Source organism: Zosterops lateralis (genome assembly GCF_965231275.1).
Source record: "Zosterops lateralis genome assembly, chromosome: 19".
NCBI lineage: Eukaryota > Metazoa > Chordata > Aves > Passeriformes > Zosteropidae > Zosterops > Zosterops lateralis.
Window position 1 is genome coordinate 1,432,242 of NC_139779.1, and position 6,557 is coordinate 1,438,798.

Below are 6,557 nucleotides of genomic sequence, written 5' to 3' on the forward strand. Positions count from 1 at the left end.
TACGGGGGGCGGCCCGGCCCGGCCCGGCCTCCGGGCGGGGGCTCCGGGAGACCGGCCCCGCTTAAAGGAGCCGCCGCCGCCCGGGGCCGGACTGTGGGGACGGGGGACACTGTGGGGATAGTGGGGACAGTGTGGGGACAGTGTGGGGACTGTGGGGATAGTGGGGACACTGTGGGGACTGTGGGGACACTGTGGGAACGGTGGGGACACTGTGGGAACGAGACCTGCTGTGGGAAAAGCGGGGACATTGTGGTAATGGGACCCGCTGTGGGGACGGGACACGCTGTGGGGATAGCAGGGACACTGTGGGAACGAGACCCGCTGTGGGGACGGCGGGGACACTGAGGGGACAGCAGGGACATTGTGGGGACGAGACCCGCTGTGGGGACTGTGGGGACACTGTGGGGACAGCGGGAGTGCTGTGGGAACGAGACTCACTGTGGAGACACTGTAGGGACATGGGGACACTGTGGGAACGAGACCCACTGTGGGGACAGCGGGGACACTCTGGGAATGGGACCCGCTGTGGGACAGTGGGGACATTATAGGGACATGGGGATACTGTGGGAACCGGACCCACTGTGGGGACAACAGGGATACTGTGGGGATGGTGGGGACACTGTGGAAACGAGACCCACTGTGGGGACAGCCCGGACACTGTGGGGGCACTGTAGGGACATGGGGACACTGTGGGAACCAGACGCACTGTGGGGATAGTGGGGACACTGTGGGGATAGTGGGAATGAGACTGTGGAAATGAGACCCGCTGTGGGGACAGTGGAGGCACTCTGGGGATGGGAAAAATGGGCCCCGCAGTGGGGACATGATGGGGACATCCCCTGTGGGGATGGAGACAATGAGGTCCCGGTGGGGATGGGATGTGTCGGGGTCACAGCAGGCAGAGCTGGTCCCTGTGGGCACAGGGATGGGGCAGGGTCCCTGTGGGGTTGGGACACTCTGTGGGGATGTGGCAGCGCCCAGGACATCCCTGGTGAGGGATGGGACATGCCATGTCCCCATGGGGACCCTGCCAGCGTGTGTGGGGACAGGATGGGGTCCCTTTGGGGTGGGGATGTGCCAGAATCCCTCTGCTCTGTAGGTGCTCACTGGGGAGGGGGCCAGCCCTGAGAGAGAGAGAGGAACCCGGTTTTTGTCACTCAGGACATCCCAAGCCACGCTGGGAGCACAGGGAAGGAAAGGCAGGTGGTCCTGAGACTCCCAGGGCTTCTTGTGGCACCACCCTGGGGGCCAGACTGGAGCCTTGGCCAGGGCAGGGTGGAGAGCTGGGATCCCCATGGAGGGATGCCATGGGCTGGGATCCCCATGGAGGGATGCCATGGGTTAGGGGATCCCCATGGAGGGATATCATGGGTTAGGGGATCCCCAAAGGAGGGATATCATGGGTTAGAGGATCCCCAAGGAGGGATGCCATGGGTTAGGGGATCCCCAAGGAGGGATCATGGGTTGGGATCCCCATGGAGGGATGCCATGGGTTAGGGGATCCACACAGCAAAGGGGAAAGAGAGTTAGTCTTTAGCTGCAAACTGTGGGATTAAGGTTCAGGCTCTGCTCCCACCACCCCACCAGCATGGCAGGGACGGGACAAGGCTGGCACTGGCAGAGGAGGAGGAGGAGGAGGAGGAGGGGGAGGAGGAGGAGGGCAGCCTCTGCTTTAACCCCGCGGCTGCTGGAGCGAAGCGTGGCCACCCCAGCCCGCTTTTGTTCGCTTTCTGGTTTTGTTGTCGCACGCTCCGACTGAAATAGCCCAATTCCCTCATAGGAAGCTTCCCCCAGCCCGAGCCCTCGGCTGGTATCTCGCTCGGGCAGGTTTCATGACTCAGCAGCCCAGATGGAGCCGTCCCTCACAGCCCTCAGCTCCAAATCTGTTTATTGCTCCAGAGGCTGTTTTTTCCAAGAACCTCGCTGCTTTATAACAGCCAGAGCTCTCCCTTAAAACCCGCTGCCTCTCCAGCGAGGGCTCGCGTCACACTCAGAGCGGAGGTGGGCGAGGAACAAAAATAGACAAATTAAGAAAACCTCAAAAGGCCAAAAAAAAAAAAAAAAAAAATTGAAAATGTGAGGGTTTTGGCTCCCCGAGCTCAAGGTTTGCTTTGCCTCCACGTTGCATCAGTTCTGCTGCCTTTCCTTGGAGCTGCACTGTCTCAGGGGCAGAGATGAATCCCCGGGTGACAAAAAGTGTGTGAGAAGCTGAGAGGCAGCTGAGCCCCCGGGGTGTCCCCTGGGCTGGGGGCTCGGAGCCCTGGCAGGGCAAGCCCGGGGTGGTGTTTATTGGCCATTTATTTAAGGAGAGGCGAGGATGGGTTTTGAGTGGCAGCCTGTGGGATTCCCTCCGCAAGCATCTAAACCCCTCATTCCCCCTCCACCGCCACTCAATGACGAAAAGAATCTCGCACTGCTCATCCTGAGCAGTTTTTAACTGCTCACACAACTGCAAAGGTGTTTTTAGTGCTGGTGCTATTTATGCTTTTAACCTTCACCCCGCAGGGAGCTTTATGTGTGTTTGGTGATGGACAGAGGATGCAAACAGGGAAAACCTGGGAGGCCTTTGACCCAGGGACACAACAGGGAACAAAGCTAAAAGGGAATATCAGCTCCTTACCCCACTGTACCCTGGCTGGGGGTTCACTCACAGGAGCTGGGGAAACACTGGTGGTCCTGCCAAGCCCCCTCCTGCCAAGAGCTGTTTTGTCCAGGATGGATGTTTGAGGGGCAGATGGGTTTGCTCCTGAGCACAGGGGAGGTGTCAGGTACTGGGTGCTTTCTGAGACAGCTGCACACTCTCTGCTCTGGCATGGAGGGGACAGCAGGGCCTCTGTGGTTCCCCCAGGCCTGGGAAGGCAGCCTGAGCTCCCCCCAGTACAGCCCAGGGGTTGTGGGGCTGCAGCAGCTCTCCTCTAAGGCAGACATCCTGTTGTGGACAGGTTTTTGCCTTTCCCATAGAACTATCCATCTCTTGGAAAAGTTCTGAAGACTGTGTAGGGACAAGATGCTTGAAGTGGTGACCGATGACACCCCGTCCTGCCTTTGGGGGTGATGGCTTTGGAAGGGTCAGCACTTGGACTGTGATCCTTGCCAGTTGGGATATTCTGTGATTCTGTGAAGGCACCTTACCCAGCCCAGCCTGGCAGGTGCCCGCTGGCTCTGCTGGGGTGAGCACGGGCACATTCCTGAAGGGTGCGCCCGACCACGGGCCATTAGCTGGTCATTAGGGCTATTATCTTAATCACAGGTGTTCCCCTGATCTGGCTGAGGTGTGCTCAGGGTCACGAAGGCCTGCTGAGAGGTGGCTGCCACCATCCATCCCTCCATCCATCCATCCATCCATCCATCCATCCATCCATCCATCCATCCCTCCATCCATCCCTCCATCCATCCATCCATCCATCCATCCATCCATCCATCCCTCCATCCATCCATCCATCCATCCATCCATCCATCCATCCATCCATCCCTCCATCCATCCATCCCTCCATCCATCCATCCATCCATCCATCCATCCATCCATCCATCCATCCATCCCTCCATCCATCCATCCATCCATCCATCCCTCCATCCATCCATCCATCCATCCATCCCTCCATCCATCCATCCATCCCTCCATCCATCCATCCATCCATCCCCTCCAGTTTCCATGGCTACTGCCAGAGTTTACTCTTCCCTACCTTTGACCTCCTGCATCGGTGTGATGTAAAAAGTGTCCCTATGTGAGTCAAAAACCCCAGGGACGGGGACCTCCTGTTTTTGGGAGCAACATCTGCATTCAGGGTGGTGGAACTGTAGAGCAACAGGCGCTGAGCACCCACAGCCCAGCCAGAGAGAGCCTTGGAGGGGCTGATTTGTGGTGCTGCCCTCCCCTCCTGGCCTCCCTGACGGCAGCAGGGACCCAGGGGAGGCAGAGAAGGATCTTCTGGGGATAAATCCCAGCTGGGGCCATCGGCCGCCTGGCGCTCGATGCGAGGTGACAGCGCGGAGCAGATTCTGGAGCAGGCGGCTCCTTAATGGGAGAGAACAAACCCCCAGCTCGGGTCACCACGTGGGGCTCCTGTGGCTGAATGTGGGTCAGCAGAGGCCTCGCTGAGGAGGCAGGAATGTCACAGCTCCACGGGGATGTCAAGCACAGCAGGGCTTTGTTCCAAGGAGCAGAAAGGGAGAGTGTTCCAATCCAAGCTCCCTGGGCAGGAGGATTTTGGCTGAGGGGCTCCCAGGATGTGGCCATGAGGGTGTGACCCTTTCCAAACCTGCGGGATGCTCTGATCTGTGGGGCCAGTGGGTGAAATGGGAAGTGTTTCCACAGCCACATGTGCCACAAGCTTAGTCACCACTGGGGCAATCCCTGTGCCCTGCCCTGCACTATCCCAGATCCCTGCCTGCTCCTGGCCACCCAGCTGCCTCATGGAGGAAAAGTGCTGTCCCCCAAAGCCACTTTTCCCTCTGTGGGTGACCATGGGCTCTACAGGGTCAGGAGGAGCAGCTCTGCTGTTTGTTTGCTGCATTTGGGGTCTCGTTATTGCACTGACTGGCCCCTCTTTAGGCAGAGGGATGCAGGGTTGATGCTGTGTAGTGCAGGGAGCCCACAGTGTTTTGGCAGCTCCCTCAGTGAGATGCTGGGCACAGAGGGGTGCCAGGGTGCAGGTTTGTCTCGGGAGGGTGGGGTGAGTTTCTCCCTGTGCTCACCTGCTGAGTCAGGGGCTGAGCAGCCGTGTGAGCTGTGCCCTGCGTGTCTCCAGCTTGGCCAGGGATGCTCCTGACCCCTCTCTCCACAGCCTGGGACAAGCAAGGGCTGGGACAGTGGCATGGCCTGGCAGCTCAGCCTCCCCAGGGCTCTGCTGCTCCCTCCCCATCCCAGCCTGCACATCACCCCCTGCCTCCTGGGCAGCTGAGCTGGGGGCTGGCCCATCCCAGGGACCCCAGACACGCCCTGGGAGCTGGGCCTGGAGGGTTCTCTGGCAGTGCCTGCCCCTCCAGCACTGTGTGAGGTGCCCTGAGCTCCCATCCATCCCCTTGTCACTCCCATTGGGGAGTGCTGGCGCCTGGCTCATAAAACATTGACTTTTCAGACAGGCTTTGCAAAAGAAATGAGATGTTGGTGATTGTACAGAGAGCTCAGGAGATGCCAGGGTGGTGCATTCCCTGGAGCAAAGGGTGCTCACAATCCTTGCTTGTGGCCATGGAGAGCCTCAAGTGGGGCAGGCATTGCCCAACAGCTCCCACTCCATGACACCCAAAATGCTGGACACTGTGTGCTCTGAGCTGCTGCTTGAGCCCATCTCTGTGTTCCCCACGCTCTTCCTACTCCTTGTAGGGTTCCCACAGGGTCCTGCCCCAGCTCTGCCAGCTGTGCCAGTGGCTGGGATGGATGAGTGGCCTGGCTGTGGAGCTGTGCTCACCTCCCTGGGCAGCACCAGCTGGGGAGAGGCTCAGTGGGCTGGGGGCTGCAGGAATTCCTGTGCCTGGTGTTCTCTCCCAGTTCTGTCCATCAGCTCCAGTCACAGGGAATGTGTCTGTGGGAACAGCTTTGCCTGTGCCACTGCGTGTTCTTTCTCTAAATCCATGCTGGCTTTTCCTGGAAGGTCACCGAGCCAGTTTGCTGAAGGCCAGAGATCACTATGGGGCATCACCACATTGGTTTGGATTTTCCCCTTTTCCCTTCCCACCAGGATGGCAGCCTGGGCTTTCTCTAACCCCGGCTCAAAACCTGCTGCTCCAGCGCGGTGTTTTCTCCCAAGGAGCCGGTTTAAGTTTCACAGGCCCCTCCTGTGACGGCAATTTGAGCAGGCACTAAAACTAGGGCTCCTTGTGCGCCTTCCTTATCGGCGTTATCTGCTCCGGGGGGAGCAGGAGCCGCTGCTGGGGCGGGAGGAGCCCCCGGGATCTGCTCCCACCCCCCGGGCTGACTCACCCGCTGCGTTCTCTGCTGGGGTGACGGCAGCTGTGAGTCCCAAAAAAAACCCCCCCAGAGCTGATGCTTTAATGACAGGCGGATAACGCAGCCCTGGGAAGACTCATCCCGCACATTCCTCACTCTCAGAGCGGTGACTAAACCCGAGCTGGGCTGGAGCAGCAGCATCACCCCGGTGACACCAATGCTGCGGGTCCCAAAGTGCCCATCTCCCACCTGTTTTGTTCCATATTAATGTTTTATGTCCACCTGAGGCTGTAATTAAGGATTTGCATCCTCCAGCTGTGAGCCTGGAGTGCAGCGAGGCCTGGAGTTCCCAAGTCTCCAAATCCAAGCCCAGCTGACCCCAAAATCACTCCTCTGCTGCCTTTGGTGCCAGTCACCCCAAAGGCCAGGCAAGTTTGGCTGTTTTTTTTTGTGGGAAAAGCATTCCCAAGATTTTACAGCTTACTGTGCCCTTTCTCTCGCCATTCCCAGTCTCAATTTCGAGACTTTAATCTTCAATGTGTAGTTTGTTAGTGCTGCTTTGCTTTAAATAGTAATATTTGCTAGGAAATGCAGTGGCCACGTCCCCAGAGCCACTGCTGGGTGTTTATCTCCTCTCTCCTGGTGAGGAGCTGATGGATATAGATCCAGG